Below are 15814 nucleotides of genomic sequence, written 5' to 3' on the forward strand. Positions count from 1 at the left end.
ATTTAGAAGAGGTGTCTGAGATCTGAAGTGCACAACTTCGCTGAAAGAAAAAGTCAGCAGTTGCAACAGAACTTTAGTGTTCATGATGAGTTGTTAAAGAGTTTGTGTGTCTGCATACTGCATGTGTCTGAAATTCTTGTAACGTTCTGGTTAGGCCGCTAAATGCCTTAAATATTTGGAGCCAGTTTGTTGGTCTAGCTGTTGCTGAGAACGTGCTCCCATGATGTCCTGCCTGATGAAGACCCTGGAAAACTTGTGAAGGTCTGTACCAATAAATCCTTTTACTTTAGGGAAGCAACAAATATGCCGATCATACCAATGGAAGTAGACAGAAAACCCTATTGGAATGAATGGGGTGGGGGAACCAAGAAAGTAATGGAATTAAATGGAAGATGCAATTCTATGCATGCTCACTTGGGACTAAATTCAAAGCGAGCTAACTTCTGAGCATATGTGGAGAGAATTGGGATGTACATTGTTGTCAGAGGACAAATCATATAGGAGGTAATGTCAAGAAAAATTGGAAGTGTGAAAAATTCAGGTAACCCTCCACAAGACCCATACAATTTATTTGAGTGGGATGTCAAATTCAGTTCTACCCGATGTCACCTCTGCTGCTTTGACTCCCAAATCCTCATTTCGCTCTTCCTTCTCCTTCATGAGAATCCATTTTGTACCATTTTCATACTGAATTTCTCACTGTTAAATTCATATCGTTTTGAATGTTATTTTTAAACTAGCCAAGTAGAAAGGGCATTTAATGTATCAGTGCTCTAAAAATGCCATTAAAAACAAACAAATCAGGAACACCAACAAAGACAACGGATAACATAACAAAAACAATGAAAATGTGCGTATCTGCGAATCCCTGATTGCGAGTTCATGCTATAATAGCATTGACATTCAAGTTATATACCGCCCTTCAGGACAAGTTAACACCCACTCAGAGCGGTTTACAAAGTGTGATATTATTATCCTCATAACAATCACCCTGTGAGGTGGGTAGGGTTGAGAGAGCTCTGAGAGAGCTGTGACTGACCCAAGGTCACCTAGCTGGCTGCAAGTGGAGGAGTGGGGAATCAAACCCGGTTCTCCAGGTTAGAGTCCTGCCACTTTTAACCACTACACCAAACTGGCTCTATAAAACAGATGGTAGCATTTCAAGTATTGCTCATTTCCCCATAACTCCACAATGTCATGCAATGCCTCAAGGAAGATTCTAAGTTACGGAAACTGGATAGCATCGGAGAAGTTTATCAGATGAGCAGAACTGATGAACACCCAAATGCACTTATCGTATTAAAAGCCAGTGTGTTTCAGGGATTAGACTTCAGCGTCTTACTGGTCCGGGGTCTTCCTGAAATACCTACTCCACCATCAAACTGAGCAAAGGTTGAATTAAAATTCTAACAATATTTTACAAGAAATTGCAAGAAGGCTGTTAAAAAAAAAAAACAGCCCATACATTGTGTTGGATCCAGTGACCTTTTTTACTCTTTCTCATCCAATTCTCCTTCCTACACCCCCATCCCATATGGCTTTTGTTCATGCAGGTCCCATGATACCCCACATAGCCTTTTTAGGTTTGCCCTTGTCCCCTTCCCCCCTATAAAAAAGTTGGTTGGATCCAATCTATTATGCAGGGGTTTTTTTCTGGGAACAGAGGTGGTGGAACTCAGGGGGTTGCCCTCGGAGAAAATGGTCACATGGCGGGTGGCCCCACCCCCTGATCTCCAAACAGAGGGGAGTTGAGATTGCCCTCCGCGCCGCTCAGTGCAGAGATCTGGAGATCAGGGGCGGGACCACCAGTCCTGTGACCATTTTCAAGAGGTTCCGGAACTCCGTTCCCCCGCGTTCCCCCTGAAAAAAAGCCCTGCTATTATGTGAGTCTCAGGTTTATGTGGTTATGAGATATTGAGAATACACTCTCGTCTTTGTACAAAAAAGCTGAGTACAATGCTACTTTCCTTCAAAAGGGGATATTTATTTACAGTTGCAATTGTCTTCTAACTTTTAAAATGTCATTTCTTTAGGGTTGCTATGTTTCTTAGTGAGGGGAAGTGCCCTCTAAATAAAAGAGAGAACAATCTCACACTGAGTCTGGATAAATGTTACAGTTATCTCGCAAATGGTGTATTATTTCTAGGCATTCCAAAACAGTATAATTGAACTACAGATTTTTCTCAGTATGACACAGAACACTCAAATGTCAGGTCTTGACTCATGGTGTCTGGATGGCATAAACAAAAAAGTACCAATATGTTATTCAAAACTGAAAACATCAAGTAAGGAACGTTGCGGGGGGCAGACCGTTTGGTACATAAGCAAGGAGGAAAAGATGTCAGGGCTGAGGAAAAGCCTTGTCTGAGAAGCTGAAGGTTTAGTGCCAGACAAAGTAGATAGGACAGGGCAAGACGGATAGCTGATGTGACTTGATATTAAGACCATATTATCTCTTTAAAACCTCCAATGAGGTAGAAATGAGGACTGGATCCAGACAGCTTTTACACTCAGTCTCACCTAATTCCCCTCTTTATTACAGACATTATTTTAGTCCATGCAGTTCCAATGAGTCTTAGCATAACCTTTTGGGGTGGTCAAATGAGAAACTTTTGGGGTGGTCAAATGAAACGTCACCAGTGGAAGAGCTTGTTAGATCCTGCCCGTGACTTTTTTTGCCTGTTCATTCAGTCCAGCAATAGTGAAGTCCCATCAAGGGATGAAGGCACTTACTTTCCAAGCTGCTGCCACTAATAACTGGTATTCAGTACAATCTACAATGTACAGTAGCCGCTGACAGAGCTATCCTTCAAGACTTTATCTGGAACCCCTTTAATCCATCGTAGCTAATTAGCTGAACATTAAACATCTTAATATGTATATGACCTGATACTGATTCTGGTATTACTTTGGCTGTGGCTAAACTTCTGACAACAGTAATTTCTATGTGAGGGTGGAAATAAAGGGTGGCATTTGTAAGACTGGTTCCCTTCCAAGTTGACTTGGGGCCTCCAGCCGGTGCAGAATGCTGCAGCTCATTTACTCTCAGGATCTAGACGGAGCATGCATCTCACTCCCGATCTAGACGGAGCATGCATCTCACTCCCGATCTAGACGGAGCATGCATCTCACTCCCGTTCTGCAGTCACTCCATTGGCTTCTCAGCAATTACCAGGTTCGATTCAAGCCTGGCCTGGGCCCCTCATATCTGTGCGACTGCCTCTCCCCTTATGTTCCTTCACCACAGCTTTGATACTGTCTGCTGATGCAGACATGCATCTTCTAGGGATTTTCCACATGGCTAAACGTGTAGATTTGTTTCCGAAAGATTTCATCTCTGTGCTTGGCTTTATGCCTTTCTCCACTAAACTTTGCTGCTTCCATCTTTTACTGAATGTCCAAACCACTGTTCATTACTGTACTTTGCTCAATGAATGCCATAGCTATTAATTATATTGTATTTTCATTTGCACTGTGCAACCCACTTTGGATCTCAGTGAGAAAGGCAGTTGAATAATAATAATAATAATAATAATAATAATAATAATAATAATAATAATAATAATAATAATAATAATAATAAAGGTAAAGGTAAGCACCAAGTCATTACTGACCCATGGGGGGACGTCGCATCACAACGTTTTCTTGGCAGACTTTTTACGGGGTGGTTTGCCATGGCCTTCCCCAGTCATCTACACTTTACCCCCAGGAAACTGGGTACTCGTTTTACCGACCTCGGAAGGATGGAAAGCTGAGTCAACCTTGAGCCGGATACCTGAACCCAGCTTCCGCCAGGATCCAACTCAGGTCACAAGCAGAGCTTGGGCTGCATTACTGCCGCTTACCACTCTGCGCCACAGGGCTCCAATAATAATAAACAACAACAACTGGATCATTGGGTTGTTAAATTAAAAATGTGCAGTGTGCATATGAAGATTTTTTTTTTGTCCTGAAGCTACAGAACATTAATTTCACTCTGTGATCTTGAGTTCTCGTGGCATGGTAAAGGGAGAAAAAGTTCTTCCTATGGTACAACTTTTTTGAGAAGGGATAGCCAAGAACTTTTGTGAGGTGGTACACCAGACTACCTGGGGTATGACTTGGTGCCACTAAGACCAGCTCAGTTACTTTTGATTTACCATCAGTGAAGAGGAACATCTCCAAGATGTCCTTTACGAAACATGCTTTAATGTACTCCCTCCAGTTCCGCTAGTCAATTATTACATTATGGAAGAACAAAAGATGTGCTAGTGCTTTTCACTTTAACAAATTGGTCGTTTCGTTCAAGGTATTAAAAAAAAAAACTCCCAACCAGTTGCACTGCTCAGTTCTGTTGTCAGAAAAACCACACACACCTCAAGCTGGATTCTTGTCTTTCAGCCGATAGAATACCCTTCTGGCAGTTCTGTCGTTGAGTGAATTAACAAAATGACTCCAAACTATACTAATGTTTAACAGCTTTTTAATTTTTATTAGCAACACCAAGATAAGTTATTGAAGCATTGTTTGTAGTATTGTTTTACATTCCATTCAGAAGTGACCTAACTTGGAACTCCATATACATTTAAAGATAAAGTGTGACACTTATTCAGAAAGCAACAATTATTAAAACTTACATGCCTTCATTACCAGGAAACCTTAATATATTTTCTAATTACTTCCAACAATACTCTATTTCAAAGCACATGATAACCCAGTAGAAGTTTACACATTTCACTTCAATCACAGGTTTGAAACTGTGGCTGTCAGTGTTTGTTCAATGAATTTCACTGCCATTTTTTGGTTGATATTGAAAAAAAATGTACAACATATTAAACTGGAAGCATTTCTCAAAAGAATATGAAAAAGATAACTACAATAATCCTTTCCCTCCTAAAGTATTACAAAATTTGAAACTATTTAAAACTCAAGTAGAAATGACAATAAATAACCTTTTTAAAAGGAAGGAAGTTTTCACTTTCAACGGCAGTCTGATTTCTAGACTTTTAATGCCTACGGAACATATTACAAAGCCTTTGATTTTGTATTGCTGCAATAACATGTTATAGTTAACACACATATTAATGCCTACATTTTGACAAATATATAGAAACCCCCTCTCTGCTTTAAAGAGTTAACAGAGCAACAGGTAATTTACATTTACCCTCAATGATATAATTATCAAGGAACATGAGAAAAAAGCAGCAATTCAGAAATTCAGCGATTTAACACATTTTTACAATAATATATTCAAAATAACGGAGATTTCAAAGACAATATTATTTCTGGAAAGGGATATATGTGTAAAAAAGGTGCTATGTAAATTATTATTTAAAAAACTGACTGGGTGAACTACTTTAGGGCTGCAATTCTACATACTCACTTAAGTGCAAATCCAACCGAGGTGCACATGTTTTGGAATGCATTCTAAGGCATCATGCTATGGGCAACTGTACAGTCCTGTATGATTCATTATTTGAGAAAGCTGGCAAATACATTTATTAGATCTAAGAGGGCATGGTGTTAGACCACAACATAGACTGAAGACTTGTGAATTTTGAAGACCTTTGGATTGGTCCCATCCAAAATATATCCCATATTTTGCACCAGAATAGCACAGACCCAAAGAATATCCGACTTTCACATATGGCAGAACTTGTTACCATCCTGTCTGTTGTTAGATATAGTACCCTATCTCTACAACTGAAATTAATCCTAATTCATTACTTGTCCAGGTCTTTAAGATATTGGATGCTTTGGCCACAAGAACACACACAGGCCAGCTTAAATCTGTTGAAATGTATGGGTTTAAATATGCTAAGCTCTATGTTGGTTGTGGTCTCAGAGATGAGGACTAATTCTAAAACCTGTTTGCTTCTCTGTAGAATTACCAGTTCTAGGGATGGATGATGAAGAGCCATATTGTTCTCCTGCCATTGTTGTCTGTACCCTTTATGACGTGGAGTGGAATGTACTTTATGGGCAGGGGAGGGGCAGATAACAGGGACAGATTCTGCATACGTTGGATAATGCACTTCCAATCCTCTTTATAGATCATTTGGAACGGATTTTTTTGTGTGCGGAACAAAAAATCCACCTCAAACGATTGATAAAGTGCATTGAAAGTGAATTATCCAACGTGTGCGGAACCAGCCAGAGTTGCAAGAACCCCAGTGGAGGAGCAAAGAACTTGTTTTGGTCCAAGCACCATCCGCTGCACACAAGATCTTTGTTGTTTAATCCAGGTTAACTACAATTCTTTTGTTCCATATTCACCATAGCTAAAATGGGAGGATTGCTACTACACGGAAGAAAAGGGCAAATAAAAATCACCAATGGAAGGAACAAGAAGAATCCACTCTCTCACTGCTCTTTCAGTCCCCCGATTCTAAATCATAAGAGGATGGTTAAAGGTTGTTAAAGGATACATAATCTGTATTAGACAGATCTAAGCACGCACACTTGGACTGTTGGATTTTCTAGCGACCCTTGCAACATCTCAATCCAAAGACAGAAAAAAGAAACTGCTGAGAATAAGTAAAACATAACAGCCTTGTTACAAAATTGGAGTCTTACTGTAACTTTAGAGGGCCACATGATATAGTGAATGTAAAGATAGCCAAGAAACAAACAAGCAACCTTCCTCCCAGCGCGCGCACTTAATAATGCAAGTGGTACCAGTGTGCGAAGCCAAGGATGGGCCTTTTGCTTCTGCTTAGGAAGTCACTGTTGATTCCGACAGTAGCTTTTGGAGCCAAAAATGTGCAGCAAAAAGGAAAGTAACATAAACAAGGCTAAATGTCAACCGTGTTTGCAGACTTACTGACACCATCCATTTGTTTGTACTGAAATGACTAGCGAACCATTTGGCAAATACAACACTAGGCACAGACCAGCCCTTTTATCCAGGAGTGCAAACTTCATTGGGCTGGCTGGCATTCGACTTAATTAAAAAAGGAAGAAAGCCATATGAGTTTGGTTGGAGATTGCCACGCAAATAGCAATGTATTATCCACAACAGCAGCTGAAGTGCTAATAACTCAGGCCAGGTTCTGATCTCGGGAAGCGCAGACAAATACCAGGAGTCACTTCATTAGGAAATAAATGTTGCATCAGGCTAAAGGCTTGAAGAAGTGAGTTGAAAGGTAACTCTTAGACCTTTAAAAAAAAAAAAAAAGACCCTCAAACTTGTGAATAAGCTTGAAAAATAAGTGTGCCGAACAGGAAGGGTGGCGAATGTGGGTCGTCTTTATGTTTCGTATCACAGTGACTGTTTGGGGACTATTGACATATTCAGTGAAAGGGGCCTATGTTCCTTTGCTGAAAAAAAGAAGTGGACTTGCCCTGTTTTCAGAACATTGCCATTGTTCTTTTTTGACAGCCACATATCAAGGAGATTGGGAAAGCAGGCACTGGAGAGGGACCACTCAGCTGTGGAGCCCTGCTCTTTTCATTGAATGCACTAGAAATTCTCAGCGGACAGAAGGGACAATTTTTGCCAATTCCATCCTTCTATGGAAGAGCTCCGTCTTCCCTCTTTTGCTGTTCCTGAGGTTCCGCTAAGAGGAAAGTAAGTAAGGCATGCTCTGCTGATGGAGCGTCTGTCCACAGAAATATTCTGGTGAATTCAAGGCCATGTACTTAGGGTTGCCAATCTCCTGCCGATCGCTGGTGGATCAGCGGACAAGAAGGCAACCCCCGGGAGTTTGCCTGCCACCAGCGGGGACCTAGGAACCCTAATTATACCCCTCCTACCCCCAACCTTGCTTTCCCCAGGTTCCACCCCGCCCCCCAAATCTCCAGGAATTTCTCATCTTGGAGCTGTCAACCCTAGTACTACTGAAGGGATAATCGTTAAGTTAGTGCTTGATAAACTTCTTAACTGAAATATGTTTTTTTCTTGTGTTAAAATCTCCCAAGACTGACCTGGGATATCCATTCAAACAAACAGTCTGTCATGACGGAGTGCTGTTATCCCATGATAAACACTGGCCCTGAGATTTGACTAAACAAGGCACTATCCTAAATTGGACTGAAACTGCTGATAATGGAAGAATGATACTAAACTCTTTCGTTTGTTTGAAGCTAGTAATCGAGGTGCTTCTAGGAATCACCACATGGGAATTACAATGTGCCAGTTCGGATGATATGGCTGCCTTGCAAGTGGTGGTAAAGAGGGGGCAAATCCCCACCTCCCTGTTACCAAGCAATCTGGCCTACTTTCAAAGCCAGGGGGCATCCATGCACTGCTGTATCATGTTACTTGGAGCACAGACACATGATTTTTACCTAGCACTTCAAGGCCTACACACCTATCCTACATGTGCCAGATTAGAAAATGTGGCAGCATGTGGACACTTGGCACTAGAGAGGGGATGGTACATCAGGGCAAAAAGGTACCGCAAGCTTCCTGCCCTCCGCCAGTCGATGCCATATCTAAACCAGCCCATTGGCAGATAAACTAACACAGTATGAAGTATAATTCAATTTTTTAGCAGATGCTATCAGCAATTACTTGGAATAAGAGTTATTTTCCATTGGCAAATAACTCCATTCCATTTTTTTGCATATTATGATACTAAATCAATATTGGTTAGGAAAGGCCAAAGGGCACCAGAAATAACAGTGATATGGACTATCTTGTTCCACTATGGTAGTTAACGGAAGATTAAGCATGGCTTCAGGCATGCTGGGCATGAAGTTTTCATGTTTCTGACCCTCTCTTCTTTCACATCTGTACAAGGTGATTTATCTGGAGAGCCCAGGAGAGCCTGATCTCGTCAGATCTCGGAAGCTAAGCAGGGTCAGCCTTGGTGAGTAATTGGATGGGAGACCTCCAATAAAGACCAGGGTTGCAGAGGCAGGCAATGGCCAACTATTTTATTTATTTTATTTATTTATTCCAAATTTCTATTCCCCTCTCCCCGCGGGCGGGCTCAGGGCAGATAACAACCTATTAAAACACAATAAAAAATTCATCTACATTGAAACAGCAGCATATTTCCGTTAATACAAATTTAAAAACTGGATGGTGGACAACCTTCACAGGGAGGGTTAGAATTTTATACACCCCTTTTTTCAGGCTGGCAGAGGCCCAGCCTCAGCCATGTGCCTGGTGGAACAACTCTGTCTTGCAGGCCCAGTGGAAGGATAGTAGGTCCTGCCGGGCCCTGATCTCAACAGACAGAGCGTTCTACCTGGTGGGAGCCAGTACCATAAAGGCTCTGGCTCTAGTCAAGGCTAGGTGGGCCTCCTTGGGGCCAGGGACCAACAGCTGTTTGTCCCCTGATTGGAGTGTCCTAGGGGGAATATATGGGAAGAGATGGTCTCGTAGCTACGCTGGCCCCAGTCCTCACAGGGCCTTATAGGTCAATACCAGAACCTTGAATCTGATCCGGTACTCCACTGGCAACCAATGCAGCTCACGTAATATCGGTGTTATATGCGTCTTATTTGACACTCTTGTAATAACACACGCCGCTGAGTTTTGTACCACTTGTTTGTACCTCTAGTAGTCTCTTGCCATGAGGGGTCACCAAACGTCAGCTATGACTTGAGGGTAGGAATTTTTTCAAGCTATTTTTAATTTACTTTCATAATGGCTGATTAAGGCTAGTCATTATCTGTTTACCAATGTAGGGACAAGCTGAACTTATTTATTAAAATGACACACCATGGAATCACCAAACAGATCACTATAAGAATGGGATATGGTCTTTGAATTGGCCATCTAGTTTAAAATAACATGATATGTAAAACATATGACATATGTACTGAGTCCAAAACTGATGTTGTAAACATCAGAATGGTGCTTTGTAGATCCTATATATTAACACGAGGCATCTTACTGGTCCATAAGCGCTCTTTTGGACTGAATAGAAAAGCAACGACCCACACAGGAAGTATCAGTAATAAGCTGATTAAAGTATAAACTCAAGAATTTTTTGCAGAGAGATTTTCTAACGCCTTGGGTTTAAAAGTGAGGAGCCCTTTCCTTTTCATTCTGACTTGCTCCTATATAAATCCAATCAATTAGTACTTTCACAGATCATTAAATTGTTCTCAGATTTGCTCATCCGTGAGTCCCATGCCAACTTTGTAAAAGTAAACACAATACAGGACAAAGCGGTTATCAGTGGATGGAGAAACCAATGGTGACCATAAGAACCAGTTCGCTATCAAAGCGGCTTCTCTATGGTGTAAAAGTAGATCTGAAGAGGTCAACCTGGACCATTCTAATGCTTGAGAGCGAAGTAAGTCTTAATGAAAACCGAGATCTATTTGCCACACAAATGCTGTGCATAAAATCTGATCCATATTATTGGTTTCTAAGCTAAAATAGATAAAACCAAGTCTGGATCAATTGCTATTTTAAGATGCAGCACATTCAGTCAACCATAATGATCTTGCTTCAACGCATACAAAAAAACCCCCCAAAGCCAAGCAATGCCATTGATCCTAGAACATTTCCCATGCATGAGATGGTGAATGTATGTAACAAAAATGGAGTAATTGAGGTCTCCAAACACACAAAGATAATGCTAGAAACCTGAAAGAAGTCCTGATGAACTAGTGACCACAATTTTTGTTTCCTGAGCTAGAAGTCAGAAAGCTTTGACTGAGGTGGCAAGGTTGAAATCAAAGGGGGAGATTAGAACATGGCATCAGTATTAATAGACTGCGGCCGATTACGCGGCATCACATATATATCGGGTGAATCATTCCCATTTAAACACTTACAGTGGCAACAGGATAACACAAAATGTCAACAGATAGACCAAAACTACAGATGGCAAATATTCCCAGTGAGTAATCATCTAAGCTAAACTATGCACAGCTAAACTTAAATAAAAGAATTGCCATTGTTCAACAAGCCGATTCAGTACAGAATTTAGCTTTAGCAAAACTTCTAGAACTTCTATGTCCATACAAACTGCATAAGAACAGTCTGTTCCAGACAATCTGGAACCTAAGACTCATGATTAGACATGGGCACAAACGGAAAAAAACCCCCGAACACCCTGTTCGTCGTTCAGTGCCATCCACGAACAACGAACATGGACGAACATTAACTGTTCCCGGACATGTCCGTTGTTCATAGTTCATGGGGGCCAGAACCTCACTCACCCCAAATCCCCCACACTTAGCCCCCCTCCCCTCAAACCCACTTACCTGGCCCTTTAAAGATGCCTTTAAACTATCAGCTGGCAGGCGGCGGGGGGAATTCCCCCCTGCCGCCTGCCAGCTGATAGTTTAAAGGGCCCTTTCCTGACACGTGCAAGGGGCAGGGCCCTTTAAACACCCCACAAACTGACCTTCCCAATGTCCAATACCCAACAAATTTGCAGGAGACATAGTCCTCACTGTCCTCTGAAGACCCCCCAAGTTTCAGAGAGATTGCACCCCAGGAAAGGCATGATCCATGGGTCTCCCCGTTGGCTGTTATTTTCTCTTCACAGTGGCAAAAACAAGACTCTCTGCTCGAAGTACTTTGAAGGGTTAAAGCCAGAAGGAAAGCCAGAAGGAGTTCAGACAGAGTTCAGTCCCTCCTTGCCTCCGGTTGCCAAGGGGATTGATTGCAGCAGGTGCCAGACTGTCTGGCTTGCCGAATGGCTGTCGAAGGCAACTTAGCGACCACCTGTTTGTTTAGGGTTGTTCGAGAACAACAGATTAGGCTGTTCGTGGGTTTTTTCTGTTCGTAAAGCTGTTCGTGCCCATGTCTACTCATGATCATGTGGAAATTCTGTTCAGAAGTTGAGCTTAACACATGTGAGGATTGGAGCTAGCTGGCATGATCTCAATTCTCCCTTCCCCTTCTTGTTTTAAGTGTCCACATGAAACTTCTGCAAATATAGATGTATGAATCATTGGGGAGGGGCCATGGCTCATTGGTATAGCATCTGCTTTGCATGCAGAAGGCCCCAAGTTCTATCTCTGGCATCTCCAGAGCAAAAGAGAGCCACTGCCAGCCAATACAGGCACCAGTCCAAGGGTTTCACATGTTATAATGCAGCTTCATGCGTATTTGTGTATATGTATGATTAAGGAGGGGCAAACCCAACCTGGGTTTTAATTGCAGCAACTCCATTTACCATTTAACGAGCGGGAACACAATGGGCTGGCGCCAGTGCAAAATTTTGGCTTGTGCTAGAGGTCTTGCACAAGTGGACATGCAAGAAAAAGACTGCAGTAGCCACTTGCACTAAGTCAGCCTTACTGGATCCTCAGTTTTATTTCTGCTTGTGCAAGGTATTGAGCAACCAATTTCCGAGCACTATAATATATAGACAGGCCAGAGCTTGGTGTTGCACAAGATCATATACAAGAGGAACTGTGCTAAGTCTGTTTATATTTCCACTGGTACATCACTGGAATGAAGCCTATGTGTACAACTCATGTGTACTATGTATACCTAGTTTGTACCCCATATGAAATACTCCCCCTTCCCTCCACCACTTATATCTTGGGAAGATGGGGACCAATTACAATAGTGAAACTGGTTTTCAAGAATAATAATACTAGCAACAATCAAGAGGAGTAGAACACTTAACATGAAAGCCAGTAAATCAGTAGGATTCTCAAACTTTTAAGACAGTCTTTCCCTGAAATTAGGAACTGGGAAACTTTAAAGTTTTGGGTTGTTGTTTTTTTTCCGGGCAGCCCTCTTTTTATAATCATGAGGCTGAATAGCTATTAAAAGGAGGGAATGTGGGACTTTTAATTTGCATAACATTAGCAGCTGTCAATATTTTTTCAAACTGTCAGAAATCCCATAGTGGTTGTCTTTTTTTGACAACTTGGAAAACATTCTTTGCACCGAATAGTTATTGGGACTGTGCTCAGAAAGACGCACTTTGTAGTTAAGATCCTTTGCATACTGGAACCAGACACGTATCATTTTGATGAAATCATTCGAACCGCACGTGTCTACAACCTAGCATTCTGAATTTCATGAAACTGGCAGGTGAAATTTTGTTTAGATCATCAGTAGAAAACAGCAAGAGTCCAGTAGCACCCAGGGATTTTTTTCAGCTGTAACACGGTGGAACGGAGTTCCGGAATCCCTTGAAAATGGTCAAATGGCTGGTGAGCCCGCACCCTGATCTCCAAACAGAGGGGAGTTTAGATTGCCCTCCGCACTGCTGGAGCAGCGCAGAGGGCAATCTAGACTCCCCTCTGTCTGGAGATCAGGGGGCGGGGCCACCAGCCATGTGACCATTTTCGCCGAGAGTGATTTAAAGTTTTAAACCCCCCCCTTGTTCCAGCTGACCCAAAGTGACATCATTGGCCTTTGGAGCATGTATGCACTTTGCGCGCACACATGTGGTACCAGGGGCACCACCTCCTGCCAAAAGTTGCCCCTTGTGCTGGCAACCCACTGAGTTCCACCACCTCTTTTCCCAGAAAAAAAAAAGCCCTGGTAGCACCTATAAGACTAACACAATTTGTGATAGGGTATGAACTTTGATGACTCACAGCCCACTTCTTCAGATACATCTGACTCGCAAAAACTCATACCCTATCACAAACCGTGTTAGTCTTAAAGATGCCACTGGACTCTTGATCATTTCTAGTGCTACAGACAAACTAAAATGGTTACCCATTGAAATCATCAGTAAACCTTTGAGATAAGGTTCTGAATGCTCTTGTGACAGTTTGCTAAGACACAAAGTGAAAATAATGTTGCTGATGTCTACCAACCACAAGCCTGCTTTCTTCACCTAGGCCTTCGAACAGTAGAAAAATTAATGGAGGGAAGGTGGGAGGAGGGCTCTATACATCATTCCCCCTACATTTATTATAATTTTTACTTCCATCAAATAGACCTCTGTCTCAATGCAATAATCTCCAATTTAGCAAATCAGCAATATCAAATTTTCCTGAATAAACAGCCTATCGTATTTTTGAGCTGCACAGTGTGTGGGTGGCCTCAATTGGTGAAAATATCAAAAATGGAACATGTGGCATTCCACCATCATTGTTTCCCGACCAAGTAATGCTGCCTGGTGTATTTCTTTCCCTCTCTGGGTAACCTGATAATTTTATGATGGGTGCATTTGCACCTAGGACTTCCAAAATCCGCTATGCCCATCCCTACCCAATGAAGATTTCCACTGGATCCTTTGCTCAAATTTCAAAGGACAACCACAAGATTAGAACAAGTATGCTGCTACTGTCCTTCATTGCACCTTCCTTGGCTGTCTTGAGCCCCTAGAATATTGGACTCCTATCCACCCAGTGGCTCCAATGATACCCATCCATTTGGATTCTATTGTATCAGCCAACTTTATGATACTGTACTGGCACAGAAGATGGTATGCCCTATCCTAAGCATTTGGATGCAAACATTGCTTGCCTTGGGGCAATTTCACACATTCTGTTTTCAGGTACGGTGTTCTAAGCAATACACTTCATAGTGCGATGTGAGATTTTGACAAACCCATGTTTGCAAACACATGTTGTTATTTACCCAAAAAGAAGCAGTGGCTGGAGCTGTCGGGTCATGTTGCATGGTGTTTTAAGGTGCCAATGACAAGCCCAATAATTAGTGAGGAAGGACAATCAAGCATGTAAATGAATACTGTAGCTGCCCTTTTCATTTGGTTATTCCCATTACTACATATAAACTTTAAAAACAAAACCAGCCTGTCTGGCATTTTTGTAAAGCTTGTGATATTCTTGAAGACCATGACATTAAAACACAAATTTACCTAGATGCTCTAGATAGCCCCACATGTTCACGGCATGTTCAGGAACGGAGAGCAGAAACAAGAGCAAGAGCAAGACCGCTGGCCCTGCTCCCTATCTCTGCACAATCGCCTGGCCACCTGCAGGGGCGACAGCATGGAGGAACATGTCATGCGACCTCTCCTTCCCCAGGATCAGCATTGTTTTTGGAATGTTGTTGATCAAGGAGACGAAGAGTTCACATAGTCACTTCCTCCACACAGGCACCTCTGCAGGCAGCCAGGCAATAGCGTGGAGGCAGGAGGTGGGCCCAGTTCTCTCACTTCCATTCTCCCTTTTTGTGCATCATGTGGACACATGGAGCTGTCATTTGCACCAGATTTCACTCTTTCCCCAACAAAAGATGACTAAAAGTCACATAGACAATTTGTGAAAGGATTCAATATGCAGCTGAAACCCACTGCATGTCTGATTTGTGAGGCTTGCAGAGGAGCAGCTCACATAAGAAATACAAAAAGAAAGGGCATTGAAATCAAATTACAGTAAACGAAGCGCAGGTTAAGACAGCCTGTTTCTCCTTCTTCTCATGCTGAATTCAGGAGCCACCAAGTGGAACTAACAGGTCATAAATAGAGATGAGCACAAACTGAAAAAAACCCAAACCACGTGGTTCATCGTGGTTCACGAACTATGAATCGCGACAAACTATGCCCGGGTTGCAAACCAGTTCATTTGGTTCGTGAAAACATCACTTCCAGGGGCATTCCCAGGGCGTTCCCAAACTCAGAAGAATTCCCTCCCCCTCTGTTGCCGAGGAAACAGATTGATCGACGTCAGGCTGTCTGCAGTGTTGAACCAAAAACCGAACCAAATGAACTAGCCTAAAGTTTGTCGTGGTTCGTGGGAAATGTGGTCTGACGAATCACCGGTTCGTGAACCATGAACTGCCCTGGTTCATGATGAATTTTGGTTCATATTTCGGTTCATGCCCATCTTTAGTCATAAACGTGTCATTTACTTTGGACAAGCAGTACAATGGTACGCTGTCAAAACCATGGTGGCAGCCATGCTCATTGCGTGATGGACTTCTGCAAAGAACCTGGACAACCTGATGTAAGTAGATAACTTCACACCTTGAAAATTTCAA

General features: G+C 42.2%; 1 protein-coding gene across 1 annotated transcript in view; it reads right to left on the reverse strand.

Moving 5' to 3' along the window:
* ZNF536 (zinc finger protein 536) overlaps positions 1 to 15814 on the reverse strand; it is a 297354-nt gene that overhangs the window by 185693 nt on the left and 95847 nt on the right. The gene's annotated exons all lie outside the window — the stretch shown is intronic.

The sequence above is a fragment of the Eublepharis macularius genome, chromosome 16 (genome assembly GCF_028583425.1).
Source record: "Eublepharis macularius isolate TG4126 chromosome 16, MPM_Emac_v1.0, whole genome shotgun sequence".
NCBI lineage: Eukaryota > Metazoa > Chordata > Lepidosauria > Squamata > Eublepharidae > Eublepharis > Eublepharis macularius.